Here is a 20445-nt window from a genome sequence, read left to right as displayed (position 1 = left end):
CGAAATAAGGAAATATTAAGTGTGATGGTGCAAAGGTAAAAAATGTTGCATGTTTTTGTGTCTATGTTAATTTTTTCTGATGACTATAATGTGACCTGAGAGCTCAATATTTATTTCCGAACTATTTTTTTGGGGCTCTTTCATGCAACATAAAGGATTTTCCTTCCTTTTTTGCCACTTGTAGAGGGTATGGGCATGATTTTCTTGATTTTTTTCGATTGTTGCCAAATAAATCAAGAAAAGAGATTGCAACATCTTTGCAATTTTCAAGAACTTCATTTAAAAAATTAAATGATTGGAGTATAAGGATTTCCATAACAATGAAGAAGGATTAGAAGTAATTTGGAGTATAGAAAGCAAAAATAGAAAATATATAAACATCAATTATTAGAACTAATTTAATTTTACCTACCTTTTGTCCCTCAAAAAAATTGAAACATGGTCATCCAAAGAATTCAAAACGTTGTAAAAAAATGTAAAAGTTCATTCGTTTTGGTAAAGCACAAGGTACATGAATTATTAAATGGTTCAATGAAAATTTGGTGGTAGTATTTGGAAATTAAAACATGAAATACTTGACGGTAAGGTTAGAGGAAAGTTTAAAGGTACAAAAGCAAATGGGGGACAAGGGGATATGCTGGACCCCACAACACAACACTAATGGGTCAAAGCTTATTGTTCTAAATTTAAGCCATGCACTTTTACCAACATGAGGAAGAAAGGGTCATTAGTTGTGACCACATTTTTGAGAGAACGGGCTAATCTCTAGACAAAATGCACTAAAGGCAAAACAAAGTTAAACTTTTTTTTTCCAGATTCACAGAAATGTAGTGATTTTTTTCCAATTTTTTTTGTTGTTTTCGAATACAAATTATGCAGATCATGAAGATCAAATGTTGAAATTTTTAGAAAAATTCATGATGTTTTTGATATTTTGAAAATTACTCAATTGTACAATTTATAGGGAGGATAGCTGTGTCCATTTTTGAGTCTCTTCTCTATTACTCCCCCACAAAATGACATTTGTTGTTTGGTAGCATTGATGTTGAAGTTGGACTCCAATATTTTACCCCTATTTTGTGAATCATTCCCACTCCAATGCAGAAAATAATATGTTTGAGGTTATTTGAAGGAGAAAATGATTGTATGATGTGTGCATTTAGTTACCATACTTTCCAATTTCTCGAGAGTACACCATCATTTTATTTTGCGTATAGTACACTCAAGCCACATATTCGATCCAAGTGGTCAAAATCAATATATAAAATCATAGACATTGCAACTGAGACACATCCATAGGTAGCCAAACCACATCATCATTCTTATATTGTGGATCACAAAATGTGTTCCAAAATGTTGATGCTAAAAAAACTTACACAATCAAATCTAAAAATCAAATTACATTTCAAGTGGATTGTGGAAATATGATAATATTAATCCACCAAGATGTTGGGGTGGCACTTGTGTTGCAAACTTGGAAAGTGCTTCAACAACCACATTTCCTTCACATTATATATGAGAGATTTTGAAGTTGGCAAATTTAGTCAATTTTCATTGAATTATAGCAATAATCTTATCTAATTTCCAAACATGAGATTAGTTTGTAAAAATTGCATTCACAATAACCTAGGAGTCACCTTCCATGGCAGTGGCTATGTAGCCATGAAAAGCTAGTATGCATACCAAGGGGAACACTTGGTTTATTTTCTAAAAGATGTAAAATGTCTTATGAAGTGAATGGTTTTCATGGTTGGATAGCAACTACCCAATTGTTTGGCTAAGTCAACTACTTGTAGCACAACTTTGATCTCTACTTCATCATTGGTGACATTCTCCATTTGTATGGTTTCAATTGCAAGTATGTACGATACACTATCTCTTGCAACACAACAAAAAAGGACCATCAAAATTCACTTCCATCCACCTATCAAGAAGTGGAATCCAAACAACATCATCTCTTTTTTATTGACTAAGATCAATCCTAGAAAGCTCATTCAGAAACTACAATATTTAAAGTCTTGCTATTCTCATTAGTGCACTAAAAACACACCTCTAAAGGATCTATTTGGTTCGTGGAATTGTAGAGATCAGATTTAGTAAAATTAAGGTTTTGCAAATCTTCATTCCTATTTTTAAGATTTTACTTGTATTGTTTGTTTCACTTCGAAGATGAATGGAAAGATATATTTTTATGCATATTCTTGGAGTTGAAGGAAAGCTCCAAAAAATAGTCCAATCTAATTTTTTTACACTCCTCAAAGAACATAATTAAGTATTGATTTTCAATTTCTAGGTTCTAGTGGGATATCTTATAGCCTGGTTTTTGAAAAAAAATTAGAAGTTTGATATTCCAATTCCATTTTGACAATTTTGAAACCAAGACAAAAAAATTTCAAATTTGGATTATGAAAAATCCAATTCCCATCTTCCATGATGGCTAAAAGTAAACATTTCTACCCTACTGCAAAGATGTGATTCACAGCAGCTAAATCATGAATTGTTAGTTTTAGGTAGCTTGGACAATTGTTCGTCCATATGTGATTAATTGGAAAATAATTCTTAGAGTTACAACAAATATTTGTTAATTAATTGACTCCTTCTGGAAGCCACTAGTGACCTATTGGTTAGGTTGTTTTAATTGAGAAGCAACTAAAAATATCTTGGTTGAGTTGTCTTGATGAAGAAGCAACTAGAAACCTATTGGTTAAGTAGTATAAAAGGGGGTCAAGGGAGGCATTTGGAGAAAAAAATAGAATAGAGAACAATAGAAGTTGTAGAAGCATTTGTAGTGTTAGCAAATGAGTTTGCAGTGATAGCAAACAATCTTGCAGTGTTAGCAAGAGTGTAGTGATAGCATTGGGGATAGCAGTGGGGAATATCAACAGGAGAAATTAGGAGGTTGTCTAAATTCTACCAGTGAGAGGCAAGGAGATTTGTATCTCTTGATTTGCTAAAGTTAATATAATTTCTCATCTAGAGAACTGGTTTTCCCTTAGGGGTTTTTCCAGGGATGATTTGTCCAAAACCATTGTGTTCTTTGTGTTGTGAATTTATTTTATATTTTATTAGTGAAGTTGCGGTTCTGTTATTTTTTGATATTAGCTGGGAATTTATTTTTAGCAGTTTAATAATCGTTTACAATAGGAGATTAGTAATTAGTGACTACAATAGGAATTTTCACATGGTATTAGAGTAGTGTTGAGGGTAGAAGATTTTTTCTTTAGGAAATAAACTGAGGGTTTATAAAACCTAGATTGATCTCTTTAGATTTAGTATTGCTTTAATCCCTTAGTTTGAGAGATCAGGATAGATTTGATGGCACCTTGAATTTTGGTGTCTGGAAGACCAAAATTTCTTTATTGTTGGAAGAGAATAGTATCAAGGATTATGCTACTATTTTTGTACTCGTACCAATGGATGCAACACAACTTGCAGCATATAAGAAGGACAATGCCAAGGTGAGGATGATTTCCTTGATGGTGTCAAGGATCATATTGTTTCACATATCGTAGAGCTAGATACGATGAAGAAGATGTGGGATGCCATTTTAAATCTGTACCAAAATGCTACCACCAACAGGAAGATGATTCTTAGAGAGAAGATAAAGAATACTTGGATGAACCAGGGAGAAGACATTACAGGTTACCTCACTAGGCTTAGACTTGTCAAGGACGAGTTACCAGCTATTGGAGATAGTCCCAGTGATGCTGAGCTAGTGAGAATAGCCCTAAATGATTTTCTAAATAGTGGAGTGCCTTTGTTCAAGTTGTCAATCGACAAGATACCTTATTTAGTTAAGATCAACTATGGACTAATTTAACCTAGGAGGATTTTAGACTAAGTCTTGTTAATGGGGCCAACAAGAGTTACAAAAGTGAGGTGGAACAGGAAAACATTGCCCTAGTAGTGAAAGGGAAAGCAAAGAAGGCCTCTAGCAAAGGATCAAATTCATAAAGTGAGAAGAAGAAGAAGGACCTTTCTAAGGTCAAGTGCTTTGATTGTCATGATTATGGTCACTACATTAGTGATTGCCCAAAAATGAAGAAGGCAAAGAAGCGGGCAGAAGCTTCAGCAAGTGCAAAAGAACTCTCTAGTAGACTGGAAGATGAGTTTGCACTTATGGCTTGTATGGTGAGCTCAACCTCACAGACTATCTGGTATATAGATAGTGGGGCATCATTTCATATGACAAGAGTTAGAGAATACTTCTCCAGTTATAAGGAGGAGAACACCAATATCTAGATTTCTATGGGAAACTTGTCCAAACTGAACCTAGTTGGGAAAGAGACTATTCAATTTCAAAGGGAGAATGGAAAGATAATTCTATTTCATGATGTGTTACATCTTCCAATATTAGTTATGAATTTTATTTCTGTATTGGTTCTTTAGGATAGGGGGTATAATGTACTCTTTAGAGGGACACGTGTTGATAATGTACAAGGATTGGAAATCACCCATAGCTATTGTAGTTAGGAGCACAATCACCTTTATAGGTTGTAATTTGATACTCCTAAGGCACTCATGAGTAGCAGTAATCCTAGAGATCTTGGAGAGCTATGGCATTGGAGGATGGGCCATATTCATCATGGAGCACTCAAATTGCTTCGTGAGATGGTGACAAGTGTTCCCCAGGTGAGCATAGAGCATGATGATGTATGTAAGGGTTGTGTGTTGGGGAAGTTCACAAAAGCATCTTTTCTAAGGAGTGACACCAAATTTGAAGGTGTTCTTAATCTAGTACATTTAGATGTATGTGGATCAATGTCGACAAAGTCTATTAAAGGATATGAGTACTATGTTACTTTTATCAATGATTTCTCCAAAAAGACCTGGATATACTTCTTGAAGACCAAGAATGAGGTTTTTAGTCGGTTCCAAGAGTTCAAGGCTCTAGTGGAGAACTCAACATGAAGGAAGATAAAGGTTCTTTGGTCAAACAATGGAGGCAAGTACAAAGGAAATAACTTCCAGTAGTTCTGTACTAGGGAAGGAATCAAGAGAGAGTGGATTGTTCCTTACAATCCAAAACAAAATGGAGTTGTTGAGAGGAAGAACTATTCTATATCAGAGATGGCAAGATCTATGCTACATGACCAAGATATGCCCCACTACTTATAGGTAGAAGCGTGTAGTGCAATAGTCTACATTCAGAACAAGGTTCCACACAAGGTACTAGGGATGATGACACCAGAGGAAGTTTCATAGGAAAAAAGCCTAATGTTAGTCATTTCAGAATATTTGGGAGTTTGGTATATTTTCATATTCCAAGTGATTCATGTCCCAAGTTAGATCAAAGTGCAGAGAGGGGGTACTTTGTTGGGTACAGTAAAACCTCAAAGGCATATAGGATTTTTATCCCTGGGACCAAAAGAATTATTATTAGGCATGATGTAAATTTCATGGAGGACAAGGTATTTAGAAGGTCCAAAGATTTGCTAGCATATGATCAGAGTGAGTAGCCAACAAAAGCTCCAAGGCCTAGTCAAGGGCAACAAAGCACAAGTACAGTTACCAGTACAAGTGTAGGCTTGAGCAGTGAAGTTTCACAAAGCATGGATCAATAGGTAAAATAGGAAATGCATCTAGAAGACTTAGAGGTTGATATTTCATCCTCTATAGTTGGCAGTAGGAATTGTGAGGTTCAAGAGACACAAAGGGATACTTAGGAGTTTGTGGGAGCTCCTAGAAGGAGTACTAGAGAGCGGAGACAACCAGTAAAGTTCAATGACTATGTGGCATTAGTTAGTCAGTAGATAGTGAACCTTCCAGCTATCAGGAGGTTGGAGAGCATAAGGTATGGCGAGATGCTATGGTTGAGGAGTATTCCTCAATAATACAGAATGATGTGTGGGAGGTAGTTCCTAGACCAATAGATAAAGGAGTAGTTGGATCACGCTAGATCTATAAGATAAAGCACAATGCAAATGGTAGCATCGAGAAATACAAGGAAAGGTTCGTGGCTAAGGGGTTCTCTTAGGAGGTAATAGACTACGAGGAGACATTTTCTCCAGTAGCCAGGTATGCTTCTATAAGAGCTATGATCTCGTTTGTAGCACAAATGGGATGATAGATCCATCAAATGGATGTCAAGACAACATTCCTTAATGGTGAGTTAAAGGAGGAGGTATACATAGATGATGCAGGAGCATCCAAAGGTATAAGGGCAATCTTGTGTCACCCAAAAAAATATACTTAGACTTAGTTTCTATTTTATGTGTTTTCATTTTTGAATACCCATTTGGGTCAAATAAAGGTTCCAACTTTCACAGTTCCACCATCAGTGTTCGTGTAAATCCCAAAAAAATAGGAGTATATAATTGAGCCATCATTTTGGTGAACTAGGAGGTGTAAATTTTCTAGATGAATGTAATTATAATTTAGAGCATTCCAGAAAAAGAATCAGGTCAAAAGGCCCCACAGTTTGAAAGTTATTGCAATTTTTTGGGTTTTGGAGACCTCCTAAGAATGCTTCAAATTCAGGTTAGGGGCATTAAATGACCTCGAAAAGGGCCAAAAAATGGGGGACAAGTGAAGCTCGTCCATAGGGCTATAAAGCACTTTGAGAGCTTTTCGAAAATGTAAACGATTCGTTAATCAGAGCTACGGTTCAAAAGTTATGCCTCCTGAAAGTTCGGTGACAATTTCTAAATTCTTCTAGATTTGCACCGACTTCTAACGCAACTTTTGGAACCTTCTATTTGGTCAGTGGATGCCTACTAGCACTTTCTAGAATGTACTCCTAGCCCTTAACCCTCCGAGGTCTATTTAAGGAGATTTCTATCATTGTAAAAGGAAGTTCGGAGTGGAGTTTGAGAGGAGGTACTAAAAGGAGAAATTATCTCCACATTTATGCTATTGTAAGCCCTTAGGGCATTTTTTGAAGTTTATTTTCTCTGTACTAAATGTACTAGCTTATTTTTCAGTTAATACAATTTCCCTTTTCTATTGTGTCCATTCTATTCTTGGGTTGTGTCCCCATTAATAGAGCAACCAAAAGGCTTTGTAGCACACAACAAGAGACCCACAAGTGAAAATTGAAGAGAACATTGTACAGACTCAAGCAAGCTCGCAATGATTGGTATGAGTGCATTGACACTTACTTGTAGGAAATTGGCTTTGTGAAGAGTGAAGTGGATGCTAACCTCTACTAGTTGGTGGCTTGTGGTGAGATTCTCATTCTTGTTCTTTATGTGAATGACTTGTTTCTTATAGGTTCACTAGGGCTCATAGAAGACTGCACGAGGGACCTTCTAGAAGAGTTTGAGATGAAGGACTTAGGACTTATACACTACTTCCTAGGCATGGAGGTGTGGTAGATTAATGGAGAGATTTTCCTTGGTAGAGGAAATATTGCATTGAAATATTGAAGAGATTCAGAATGGAGGATTACAAAGCCATGTCTACACCCATGATCACAAATTAGAGGATGGTAGATACATCTAATGAGAAGGATGTAGATCCCACCTTATACAGACAGTTGATTGGTTCACTTATGTATTTGGTCAACACTAGGCCAAATATAGCATTTGTAGTAAACTCTCTTAGTCGGTTCATGGTTGAACTAAAGAGAATGCATTGGACAATGACCAAGCATGTATGGCATTACTTGCATGGTACAATTGAGTATGGAATCAAATATATTCGAGGTGAAGGTATCAGGTTGATGGGCTATACTGATGTAGATTGGGCAGTAAGTACAACGGACAAAAAGATCACTTCAGGGTGTTGTTTCAATTTTGGATTAGGAGTTGTATCTTGGTTCAATAGGAAGCAAAAATCTATGGCTTTGAGTTTAGCAGAAGCATAATACATAGCAACTAGCATGGTGACATGTGAAGCTATATGGTTTCAAAAGTTGTTAGTAGCCTTGTTTGGTCAGAAGGTTGAGACTATTGTGATACACTACGATAATTAAAGTTGCATCAAGTTGTCTAAGAATCTAGTATTTCATGATAGGTCTAAACATATAGACATTAGATATCACTTCATCAAAGATTGTGTACAATGAGGGGTTGTTCAGCTACAATACATACCTACAAAGGAGCAGGTAGCAGACATTTTGAAAAAGGCATTGGGGAAGGAAAAATTCATCTTCTTTAGAGATAAGTTGGGTGTCATGCAAAATAAATTCCTCGCGAAGAGGGAGTGTTAGGTTTAGCTAGCTTGTAAAAATGTTCATCCATATGTGATTGATTTGCAAATAATTGTTAGAGTTACGAAAAATATTTGTTAATTAATTGACTCATTCTAGAAGCCAATAGTAACCTATTAGTTAGGTTCTTTTAATCAAGAAGCAATTAGAAGCTTCTTGGTTAGGAAGTAACTAGAAACTTTTTGGTTGAGTTGTCTTGATCAAGAAGCAACTAGAAACCTTTTGGTTAAGTAGTATAAAATGGGGTCAATGGAGGTATTTGGAGAACAAAATGAAACAGAGAACAACAAGAAGTTGTAGAAGCATTTGCAGCGTTAACAAATGAGTTTGCAGTGATAGCAAACAATCTTGCAGTGTTAGCAAGAGCACAATGATAGCTTTGGGGATAGCAGTGGGGAATGTCAGTAGGAGAAATTAGGAGGTTGTCTGAATTCTCCCAATGAGAGGCAAGGAATTTTGTATCTCTTGATTTGCTGAAGTTAATATAATTCCTCATCTATAGAACTAGTTTTCCCTTAGGGGTTTTTCCAAGAATGATTTGTCCAAAAATATTGTGTTCTTTGTGTTCTGAATTTCTTTTCATATTTTATTGGTGAAGTTAAAATTGTGTTATTTTTTGATATTAGCTAAGAATTTATTTTTCACAGTTTAATAATCGTTTATAATAAGAGATCAATACTCAGTGACTCCAATAGGAATTTTCACATGAAGAGTTGATGACATATAATAATTACAGCTAAAAGAACTTCAAGATACAAATGTTGAGATATATGAAATGAGAAACATAGACAATTAGCTGGAAAAAGATAGAAAAAGTATCCTATCAATAGTGATAAAATATACATAATAATAATAATAAACAACACAAGCATGAATTGGTAGGATCTCCATTGCTTTCAGATTTAGCAATTGAGTAGAGAAATTTGTACATATCATTTGAATTTCTATAACAACATTGCAACAAAGTTATCAAAAACATTTGATAACATGTCTACAAATGTGGGATAAAATATGTGGAGAAGCGCCAAGGAGAGCTGATTTCCAAGACCACATTTGAGAGAATAAAACAAGCAGCAGTGTCATAAATTGTGAGCATGACTGCAGAACCAAAAAAATATGCTTTATGGATTCTAATTTTGCAAAAAGAAAAAATTCTGTGGAAAGACCTGTTAAGACCTCAATTGGGATGTGATTTTGATCATGAGGGCATTTCAAAGATGTCATCTTGTTACTCTTTGAAAATGCATCATTATTAGTTCCTGCCAAGACAGGAATACTTATGCATTCATGTCAATCCAAATATGATATTAACACTAACCAATCAAATCCAAGAATTTAAAAGATTATATGAGATTTCAAATGTTTATATCTTTTCTAATTTTTCATTATTTTATAAATCAGATTTTTCATCCATTCTATTGGTCCATACTATTTTGGTGGGGGAGAAAATTAATTTTCTTCAACAAAAAATACAAATATTTTCTAACAACTTCATCTTGCATTAATGAATGTATTAATTATAACTTTATCTTTCCACATTTGTGACAAGTTGATAAGATTTTATTTTTTCAATCATTTTATCTTCCACCTCACACAACATCTATAATCAATATTAATTATCACAATCTATTAAATATTTTTAGTTTCTTATTTTAAATATATTTATTATTAGTTTTACATTGATGTTTATTTTTTACTATTTGATATAACTTGTTCCTAAAACTTCATATAATAGATAAGTTCAAATTTTATATATATATATATATATATATATATATATATATATATATATATATATATATATATATATATATGTCTTTTTAATATAATTTCAATATGTTATATCTTTGTATTTGAATTTCTAATTTTTTTAAAACTTTGTTTTTTTAATAAAAATAGTTAAATTATTACTATTATTTTACTTTTATAAAAATAAATTAAATAATATTATTTTTTTATTATATTTTATAATAGTGTTTGTAATATGTATAATTGATAAGTGTTACAATTTTTAAATTATATTATTTATTATTGTAAATATTTTTTATTTAAACAATTTATCATTTAGTTTAAATACATTTAAAATTTAAATATATATTTTAATATTAAATTAATAATTATATTTTATATCAAAAAACATACTAAAGAAATAATCACAAAATAGAAATAATTCAATTTTAAAAGATATATAAATTATTATTAGGTTTTTATAAACTATGTATTAAAATTAAATAATTATATTTTATTTTTTATTTATTAGATCATATTTATTCATCAACATCAAATTTATATGTATTACATCTATTTATTATTTATAAATGTACATATTAAATTATATAGATATCATTTCATAATTAAAAATTACTTAATTTTATGAAAAATTTGGAAATACAAAATATTAAATAGTAAACCTTCTCTAATTGTGTAAAATTAAACAATTAGTTTTACTTATAAAATATTTTTATATTACAATACATTTCATTTTTTCTTATAGAAATGTGAGTTTTAATATAAAAATTAAACTCTTAGTTTCATTAATTAAAATATAATATATTTTAATTTTTTACTATAACCATGATTTTATTTTGACTACAAAATATGAGCAATCCCTATCAGATCACTAGTGCATTTCTATGGAAAAATTAATGCATTCATAATGTTAATTTAGATTCTCACTCATCTACACCTCTATAACCATTATGCATTAGGTGGGAACTATGAGCATTGCGTCTCTTGTTTCATTCTGGTAGATATAGAGGCAGGAACTATGAGCATTGCGTCTCTTGTTTCATTCCGGTAGATATAGTTTAGAAATTACTCTAATATTGTCCAGGCTTTCACTTTCTTGCTTAAGTTTTATAGTATAGCTTTGCTTCTTTCCCCTATCGTCTCTGCTCTCTCGATAGTATTTTTTCATGTAAAGGGTCGATGAATTTAAGGTCGTTTTGTCAAAAAAGATTGCAAATTAGATAGGTTAAGGAGCAAAATAGGAAAAAAAAAAATTCTCATAGTAAAATTGTTTAAAAATTGTTTAAAGCTCCTCAAGTTTTGTTAGAATGGATTGGTAGAAAGCAGAGTAACATGAGATTGAGGACAAAACCTGTACTTCTATTAAATAAAGCAACGCCAGCTTTTTAAACTTGAAAAAGTGTCTGATAAGATCGAAATATGAACACGAGAGAAAACAATTTCTTATTCAACTATGTTGGGAATCATGTGAAATGCACAGGGAAACTCTTTTCGGATGGCTGATACGGTAAACTGCAGTTTGTAACTTTTCAATGGAAAAAAATACTACAGTTTCAAATGCACATGGAATCGATGTACGATACAGTAAACAGCAATAACTGAATATTTAAATTATTGATTTAGTTACTTTTTAATATTTTAAAATTTTGTAGTCGGTACGATATAGTTAAACAGCAATGGCTGAATATTTTAGGTTTTTATTTAGATATTTTTTAATATATTAAAATTTAGTAGTGGCCAAAGGTCAATGCTTACCTACTTCGGATGATCCTCGTGTCAAAAGCAAAAAAAACCAACATTTTTTCGATGTTTAAAACGAATAACTGACAGGATAAAATTGCAAATTTTTGGACTTAGATGATTTTTTGAAAATTTGAAATAATTGTATAAGCTTGAGCATTTTCAAAATGAATTTGTTAGATTTAGTCATTTCGGAAAATCTTGAATTTTTTGGTGAAAAAGGAAATTTTTTGGTGGTGAAATTGAAACTGGAGTTTGAATTTTGACTGCTAGGAAAAGGATTTATTTTGTTAAAAATAAATAAAAATAAAAATTGTATTGCAAAATCAAAATTAGATTAAATTACAAAATCACATTAATTTGGTTGAAATATTGCCTAGAAGATTTTAAAACTGTTAAAGGAAATTGGTAAATTGGAATTAAAAATGATTTTAGCTTGCTAAATTCAAATTTAATGATATTTTAATTGCCAAAACGTTATTAAATGAAAATTTTGACATCTCCTAGGCTTACCTTGTTTCTATTTTGCAATTTTTGATCAAAACACAATTAAATGGGCCAATTTCACTATGGGCTAAGTAATTTTAATGTTGCATTTAAATTTGGGCCATTAATTAAGGGCTAATTTAATTTTGTTTTCCCTCCAGGCAAGTCGGCCCACTTGGAGAGGCAAAAAGTGTGGTATAAGAGGGGCTTCCCCTTCTTTTATTTTCTCATTCCTTTTGCCTCCTCCTTGGATGTGCAATTTTCCTCTAGAGGTGAATTTTTTGCTTGGGCAATTTCTTGGAGATGTAGATTTTTTTCCTTTTTTGGCGGCATTTCCTCCTTCTTGCTTGGATGAATTTTTGCCCTCGGGCGATTTTGGAGCAGATCTGATTTTTGTTGGGTCTAATTTCTCCATCTTTGGTAGCGATTTCTCCTTTCAAAATTGGGTGATTTTATTTGGTGAAGAGGTTATATGATTCAAAGTTTGATTTTGGCAAGTGTGGGCAATCTCAAGGAACTCAAAATTTTGATTTTTGCTAGGGCATCATTATTTGCAAGGAGGATTGAAAAACCTAAGATTTGATCCAAACTTGAAGAGGATCTAGTTATTGGTAAAGACATATTTAAGGTAAAATTCTACTCATTGTTAGAGGTAAAGATTGGTTTTAAAGGCATATTCTATTTCTTGTTCTTACTTGGTTCATTTTCTTTATTTTCTTCTTGCACTCATCATCCACCACTTCATCATTCCATTGATAGGCTAAATTTAGGGGATATAAGTGTAAATTTCATGATAGGACACTTGGAGAGGCAGAAATAAGCTAGACCATTCTAGGATTGAAGTTGGGAGATATAAGTGTAGTCCATCCTAAGGTAAGGAAGAGGCAAAAATAAGTGTAGTCCCATCCCTAGGAAATAAGGTTGGAGATTGATAAATGTAGAGATAGGACTTGGAGAGGCAAAAATAAGCTAGATTCCATCGATAGAAAGAAGGTTGGAGATTGATAAGTGTAGTCCATATCATTTAGAATGAAAGGGTAGAAATAAGTGTTTAGGATGGTAGATGTTAGTGCAAGCAAGAACCCAAAGGGAACAAATACCAAAAATGAAAAGGAAGACATGATGCGTAAGACCACCTTCTTCTCAAAAGTGAGGCAAATAAGTGATACCAATATCAGTATAGTGATGATGATACAGTTGAAGGATAGATTGAAGGAAGTACAATCCCCCATGGCGATCTATTTGTGTTTCTTAGCTGAATCATGGGTGTGGCTCAAAGTATGCAATTCGAGAATTGGATGTACTTCTTTACTGATGAAATTGAAAATGGAAAGAGAAAATTTGATTGGGCTAGAATTATAAGTGAAAATTTAGAGTTACAACTTAGAACAATGCAAAATCAAAAGCAATTCTATATGGGATCCTATCTTTTCTATTTGATTGTGAGACTATATGAAAATCTTAGACTTAAGGCCTTAGGAGTGATTGGCAATGGGTCGGGGCAATGTTTGGTGCATGAGTGTTATCCACAACTTCATTTGCACAATACCAAAGATTATAATATTTTTATGATGCCTTTGCCATGAAGACGATAAGGATATTACAAAGGACACTTGCTAGGAGACTCTCAACAGAAGCCAAAGCAAAAGTAAAGAAGTACTAGAGTTGGTTCATCCAATTTTTGAAATTCACATATATTAGAGTGGTAGGAAGTACAGTTTGTCCCAAGAGACTTCCAAGGTACTCACCTAACAAGATAGTTTTGATGGAGTTGGCTAGGCAACTTGAGCATTATGACAAGATGATGAAACTTAAAGGTGAGACAGGGATTACCTTCTCATTTGGAATAGGCAATGATACTTTCCCAAATCCTTTCGCCTTTGCAGCTATGAAGAAAGAATTCGAATGGTATCATCTAGGATGGTATAGAGCAAGACAAGGATTCAATCCTAATGGTCTTATCAAGGCCTCATGAAAACACATTCAAGCATATTCCTACTACAAAAGATTTTTGGGCCAATGCATAGGATGTCTTTCATGTGAGGAAGCTAGCTTTCTCAAGGTTGTTAGTGGGCATGATGAGGGCAATCAGATGGAGAGGCCTTGATATTCCCAATAACCTAGAAGATGATGAAAATGTGCTAAGGGGAGATTATGATATAGTGGATGGAATGGAGTTGAGTCTAGTGGATTGGGATGATCATCAGGATCCTTCCTTAGAGGCAGTTACAAGGATAGTTGATCTACACACCAAGTCATGGTACAATGGGAAGTTAAGGTAATTAAAAAATTAGAAGGTACGCCTTGCTTATGAGAAGATGAAATTGAAGGAAGGTCTAGAGGAGTCAATCAGACAGGAAGCTGAGGGTAGTAGCCAACAACAAAGAGTAGTTAAGAGCAAGAAAAGAGGTTTGGAGGTTGAGAAAAGCAAAAAACATTAGAAACCTCTAGCAAAGAGACGAAATGCAGCACCGTCAAGGGAGAGCATAATTGAGGCTAGGAGCCAAGAGATTAATACAAGTGGACAAAGGGTCTCAGTAGAGGTGAGCTTTGATTCGGAATCAAGTGGTTACAGTGACAATATTGAGTACTCTCCTCTCTTGGAGAACCAACATGGAGATGATGTGATAGTCACTAGTGAAGAAGAGGATAGGCCAATTGATATTGAGGAAATAAGCCAGGCGCTTGAGGCCATTGGTGATGCTTTGTTAGTCAAACCGAATCTAGATTTGGGGAGATGCACTGCACCACTATGGTTAAGGCAAATGCTTGTGCCAAGAGGTGAGGTGGTGACTGTTTGAACAGGTGAAGATTTCCAAGGGTTAGTGGAAAAGAGGGATAGCAAGCAACATAAAAAAATTGCAAAAATGGTGGCAAAAGTAATCAAGAATGATTATGAGGGTCACTGGAAGGTTCAAAATACTATACCAAAGGTTAGCAAGGCAGTGGATGAGATTGTAACTCAGGAGTATGAGATAGTAGAGCATAACTTGGGAAAAATCACGGATGAAATGGAATGTGAGGAGATCCAGGAAGGTATGATTTCAATTAGAGAAAGGTTGAGGAAGGAAAACGAGAGGATTGTGAAGTTGGAGGCTGAAAACAAGTATTGGAGACATTGGTAGCCTATCCAACAGTTGCATCAGGCAACTCTTCCACAAGATAGCGGGAGCAACATAGAAGACGTAATGGCTCAACTGCACGAAGTCAAGGATTGGATCCATGATACAATTCAAGATGGGTGAAATTTATTGCCTTCCTTTGTCTCGACATTTAGGTCATTAGTGGCTATTAGAGATAAATTTAGTACATTTGAAGGTGAGTGGAAGGATTTCCTTCCAATCAAGGACTTAGCGATTCCCAGGCTATAGGTATTTATCAAGCTATTGGAAAGATATTTGGAGAAAACCAAGTTGGTAGATGAAGGAGGAATGAGTACATTGGAGTCTTGGTTTGTTGCCTTGACCATCAGATTGAGGATACTTGAAGAGATACGGAGTTAGATTGCACAATACAGCCCATGCATTGACACTTCCATTTCAACCATGATGAGTGATGTTGAAGATATCAAAAAGAGGAGAATGTCAATGAGATAGAATTTGGATCAAGATTGGATGAGTTAGGGAAGGTTGCCATAAAGAAGAAGCATTTGGGCACCCTTGCCTCTCTCAATGCCTTTATTGGATATGTGAAAGAGTACATGAGAAGGATCATGAGAAGACACTGCAAGTGGCGAGCAACATGATGAATTGAGTTGGGCTCAAGATGAAGCACACTCTTTGCCCTCCCATGGAGGAAGTTAACGATAGGCTAGCCAAGTTCATTTCTTTGGCTAAGAAGATGAAAGAAAATGGAAGAATTATATTAGAAGATCATTTGATGTAAGCCCAAGTGGCAATTTCTTCTTCTTTGGTAGGATAGGTGTCTGATTCTAATTGGCTACCATTTTGGCGCCTTCTCATTGGTTGCCACTTTTCCTTTTTTTCATTTTTCATTGATGAGGTGGCATTTTCTCATTGATTGATGGAGTGGTAACCCTAATTAGGGTTTTTAGGATCTAATCAAGATCGTTGGTTTTGCCTCTTAATCTCTACCTTTGTTTGTAATTTTGGCCTCTATATAAGGCCATTTGCTCTCATTTGTAAAGGGTTGAAAAAAATTTTTGCTAAGATAATACCAAAATTGCTTCTCTTTATCATTGTTGTGACTTGCATGGTGATTGAGAACATTTGGTTTCTACTTCCAATAGTTAAAGTTAGATTTCATTGAAGTTGTTAAAGTAGATTTTATTTTAAAAAAATTGTTAAGAGTAAGAGTAGATGGATAGTTGCATGGTGATATTAGTGGATGTTTGATAGGGATCTATAAACTAATCCACTAGCATCCTAGTGGCTTGTTAGGAAGCCTTGTGTGGTAATCTAGTCTTTTCCCCTCGAATCATTGCATCTATGGAGGTAGAGCCGCTAGTAAGCTTTCATCAGATTTGATCCCCGTCCATTTGCTAATCTTTCCATTCATAGGAGTAGGAGTAGAGCAACAAGTAATTTAGTAATTGGAGTTTATTCTTAGAAAGTTAGAAAAAGAGAAACACCATTTGAAGACACACCCCCATCACCATCAACATCATTTGGTGCTCATATATTTTACAAAGCTAGATTCATCACCATCACACCAAAACTCCAAGTTATCCTTGAATGAACAATGTAAGGCCGCCTATGTGATTAAATAGAAAATCACATTAATATAACTAAGTTAGTATCCATAGGTGTAAGGAACATTGGAGTTATTCTCATGTCTTCATGAGTATTTACTTTTCAAGAGAGGGATTGAGTGTCTGATATTCCATATCAGGAATTCAATTGCTATATGTTATGTAGTAGTACAAAATTGACATCAATAGGCCTCCCATACATTACTTGTATTCTATATGATTATTCTATTTGCATCCTTGAGAAAAACATAGTTTATGATTGTCATATTGGTCTTCTCATTTTATTGTGCTTTATATTAAACGTCTAGATCTTGGGTGGCTATTACCATAGCGTAATTTTAAATGGTATAGGGGTCAGTGCAAGAAGTTGGGTCTCACTTTTGGCCAAAAAGTGGAAGTGTTTTTCCTATTTTTGAAATTTTTTGTCAATTGATGTCAAAATTTGAGGTATTTAGAGATTGAATATTAAAAAACTCCAGAAATAAAATTTTTAGTGTTCGGAATCTAGTTTTTGAATATATGTAATTTATTTGTGCACCCATATGATAGATTATTGTTTTGGTATGGATCTTTAAAAACCACTTTTTCAAAATGCCTATTTCAGGACCATACCATGCTCGTGTACGGACACCATAATTTGACACAAATAAATAATTTTTTGCAAATCCTTTTAAAATGAGTTACCTAATACACCTAAGACTGATGACAATATTTTTTCTTAATTTTTTATTGAATAATTTTATTATTAATAATTATTAATTGGCTATAAAGGTAAATTTTAAAACCTCTCATGTACGAACCACATAATTTGATCAAAATCTCACTTTTTTCAATTTTTTTTTTTTTAACATCAAAAGAATTGTATGTAGATTGATGACATATAAATTAATTTAAGAAAAATTATAAAATAAAAAGGTTATTAAAGTTTTAGTGAATGTCACTTTTTAACGTTTAGGAGATAGTTTTGATTAATAAATAATGGAAAAATAGCAAATAAACTAATAACACTATAAAATTTACATTTTTGAAATCAGAATATCAATACCTATAATGAGTTTTTGTCTCGTCAAAAAATTCAATAGGAATGACTAAAAAAAAATTATGACAATACAAGAAATTGTCGATTAATTTCCTTAGAAAAAAAAGGAGCACAAAGGCATGGCTTGGTGGGACCAAGCCTATGCCATGCCTATCCCCAAGGCAAAACCCCATGCAAAAGTCAAGAGCCATGCCAAATTCTTGATCATGTCTCATGAATCTGGCACCCAATTTGTAATTCCCAAATCGGGTGCCCGATTTCTTTGAACTATTATACCAACCTTTTAAAAATTGGGTACCTGATTCTTTTAAAAATCGGGTGCCTAATTTTTAAGAAATAGGGTACCCATTTATGATGTACCTGTTAGCTCCCAAAAGCTGCCCCACTGACCTAATTTCAATGATTGAAATGATTGAACAATAGTTTCAACCTGCAACACCAAATTTTGTCACGCTTATTCTATTTTCTTGTCCTCTTATACAATTTGCAAGCTACTGATTCAAATTCAAAATTGGTGCAAACATGGGATCAAAACAATAAAGAAAGAAGAAATTAAGAGTTCTGACAGATGAAGAGATTGCAGCAAATAAAGAGAATGAAGCACAACGTCAATGAGAGAGAAGACAGAGAATTAGAGACTTGAACAATGTTTCAAAGGAGAAAGACATTGAAGATACCACGATGGATGAAGAAGTCAAAGAAGAGAACCCAATACAAGAAAATTCAGGTGCACATTCTAATTATGCATTCAATACAGGTATGTCTCCAAACCCTCGAATTTTCTCTCATGATGAAATTGGTGATTTTTTAGAAGCAGGTTATGATTTAAATGATTTAGATTTTCTTCATGAGAAGCAATTGTCAAACGATCATGCACAAAACACTCCAATTGAAATGCCTGTCCCAAAAGAAATGCCAAGAAATTTTGAAAATGATATTCAAATCTCAAATAATAGTGAAAACAGTAAAGTGTCTGAAAATAAAAATTGCATGAATGTAGACATAGAAACACCAACTACTAAACAAACATGTCAGGATGATAATAAAGTGTCTGAACATAATTTTCATATTCCTAATTATGTGTTGGATAATCTTGAGGGATTGGTTTCATGGAGACAAATTAGGACACATGCTAATAGATTGTATAGGCATTTTTTTATAATAAAAAATTTGAGTTTCAATGTCAGCTAATGTTGCAACTAATTAAAATGTCTAAAATGCAAAAAGTAATGAGAAGTTTGGGAATGTATGCAAAACCCAAGAATAAAAATGATTCTTTAAAACAAGTTGTATCCATTGTTGCTAGTGCCTTTGATGTTATCAAAAAGAGAAGTCGGTCTAAAGATAAGAATGCAACACAATTCATGAGCAATAACAATAGCTTTAGTTAACAAATCAACATCTGACAAAAGATTGATTACCAACATAAGTGGATATCTTAATGTGAATCATAAGACTTTAGAAAGAGTTGTAAAGAGAAGGGTTAACTTTGAATGTGATCCAGCAAATATTTTATGGACTTCTAGTGGTAGACTCCCGAGATGTGATATGAAACTTACTAGTGAAATCAAAAATTTGATTGAAAATTTTTGGCATGATAATACAAGAGTATCACCTAATTCAAGAGATGTTCTTAGATTGAGAATTGGGTCGAAAATACGTGATCCACATCCTAAACACCTTTTGGACATGACTCAAACTGAATTGTTTAAAAAATTTGTAGATGGTAAGGTATTAAATATTACCATTAGTCAAAGATCTTTTGAAAAGTGTAAACCATGGTATGTAAGGATTAACAAGGAAGAATCACATGTTGTTGTAAAACTCATATTCAATTCTGTTACCATTATGATGTATTTCAATGTATATGTGGTACCATGCATAGTGAAGAAATGTTGCAAGAATGTGGTATAAAAATACCACCTCAAACTATAAAATATTTCATATCAGGTTTGTTTTGTAAGCCACCTAATGATCAATACTTTCTTTTCAATGCATGTCTTTCTAGTACATGTGATATGTCCAGCAATCTTTCCTTGTTAGATGAATGTTTGCATGAAAATGCTTTGACTACTTTTGGACAACAATTAGTTGAGGCAAAAAGATTCAAAACTATTGAATATCCATTGAAGGATGGGAAGTTTGGAAGAAGGTGTGATCTAGTTACAGATAAAGTTAGTTGTCATGCATTTATGGATGAGTTTAAGAGTGTAATCATACCAAAATATGTTAAACACTCTCAATATTCTAGATGGCTTGATGGACAATTTCGCATATGTAAGAATACATTTCCAATTGGTACTATACTTTCAGTTGTTGACTTTGCAGAGAACTACATGCTTGCATCGCAAGAAGAGGTACAACCACAATATTACAATTCAGTGCAAGTAACAATTTATGTTCATATAGTTTATAGGCATGCACCTGATAGTACAGAGGAGGATTGAAAAATATTGAGAGAGTACCATTTTTATTTAAGTGATAATAAACTCCATTCATCTGAGTTTGTCCAATATTGTTTCAAGGTCTTTTATGATAATTTAAAAGAGAGACAAATTCAAATGGCAC

At 33.5% G+C, this 20445-nt stretch overlaps 1 protein-coding gene across 1 annotated transcript in view; it reads right to left on the bottom strand.

Annotated features, from left to right (window-relative positions):
* LOC149569613 (uncharacterized) overlaps positions 1–20445 on the bottom strand; it is a 237459-nt gene that overhangs the window by 125642 nt on the left and 91372 nt on the right. The gene's annotated exons all lie outside the window — the stretch shown is intronic.

This window comes from Cupressus sempervirens, chromosome 3, assembly GCF_028749045.1.
Source record: "Cupressus sempervirens isolate cs-2001-9-10 chromosome 3, ASM2874904v1, whole genome shotgun sequence".
NCBI classification, from domain to species: Eukaryota; Viridiplantae; Streptophyta; class Pinopsida; order Cupressales; family Cupressaceae; genus Cupressus; species Cupressus sempervirens.
This window is presented reverse-complemented; position numbering and strand designations above follow the sequence as displayed.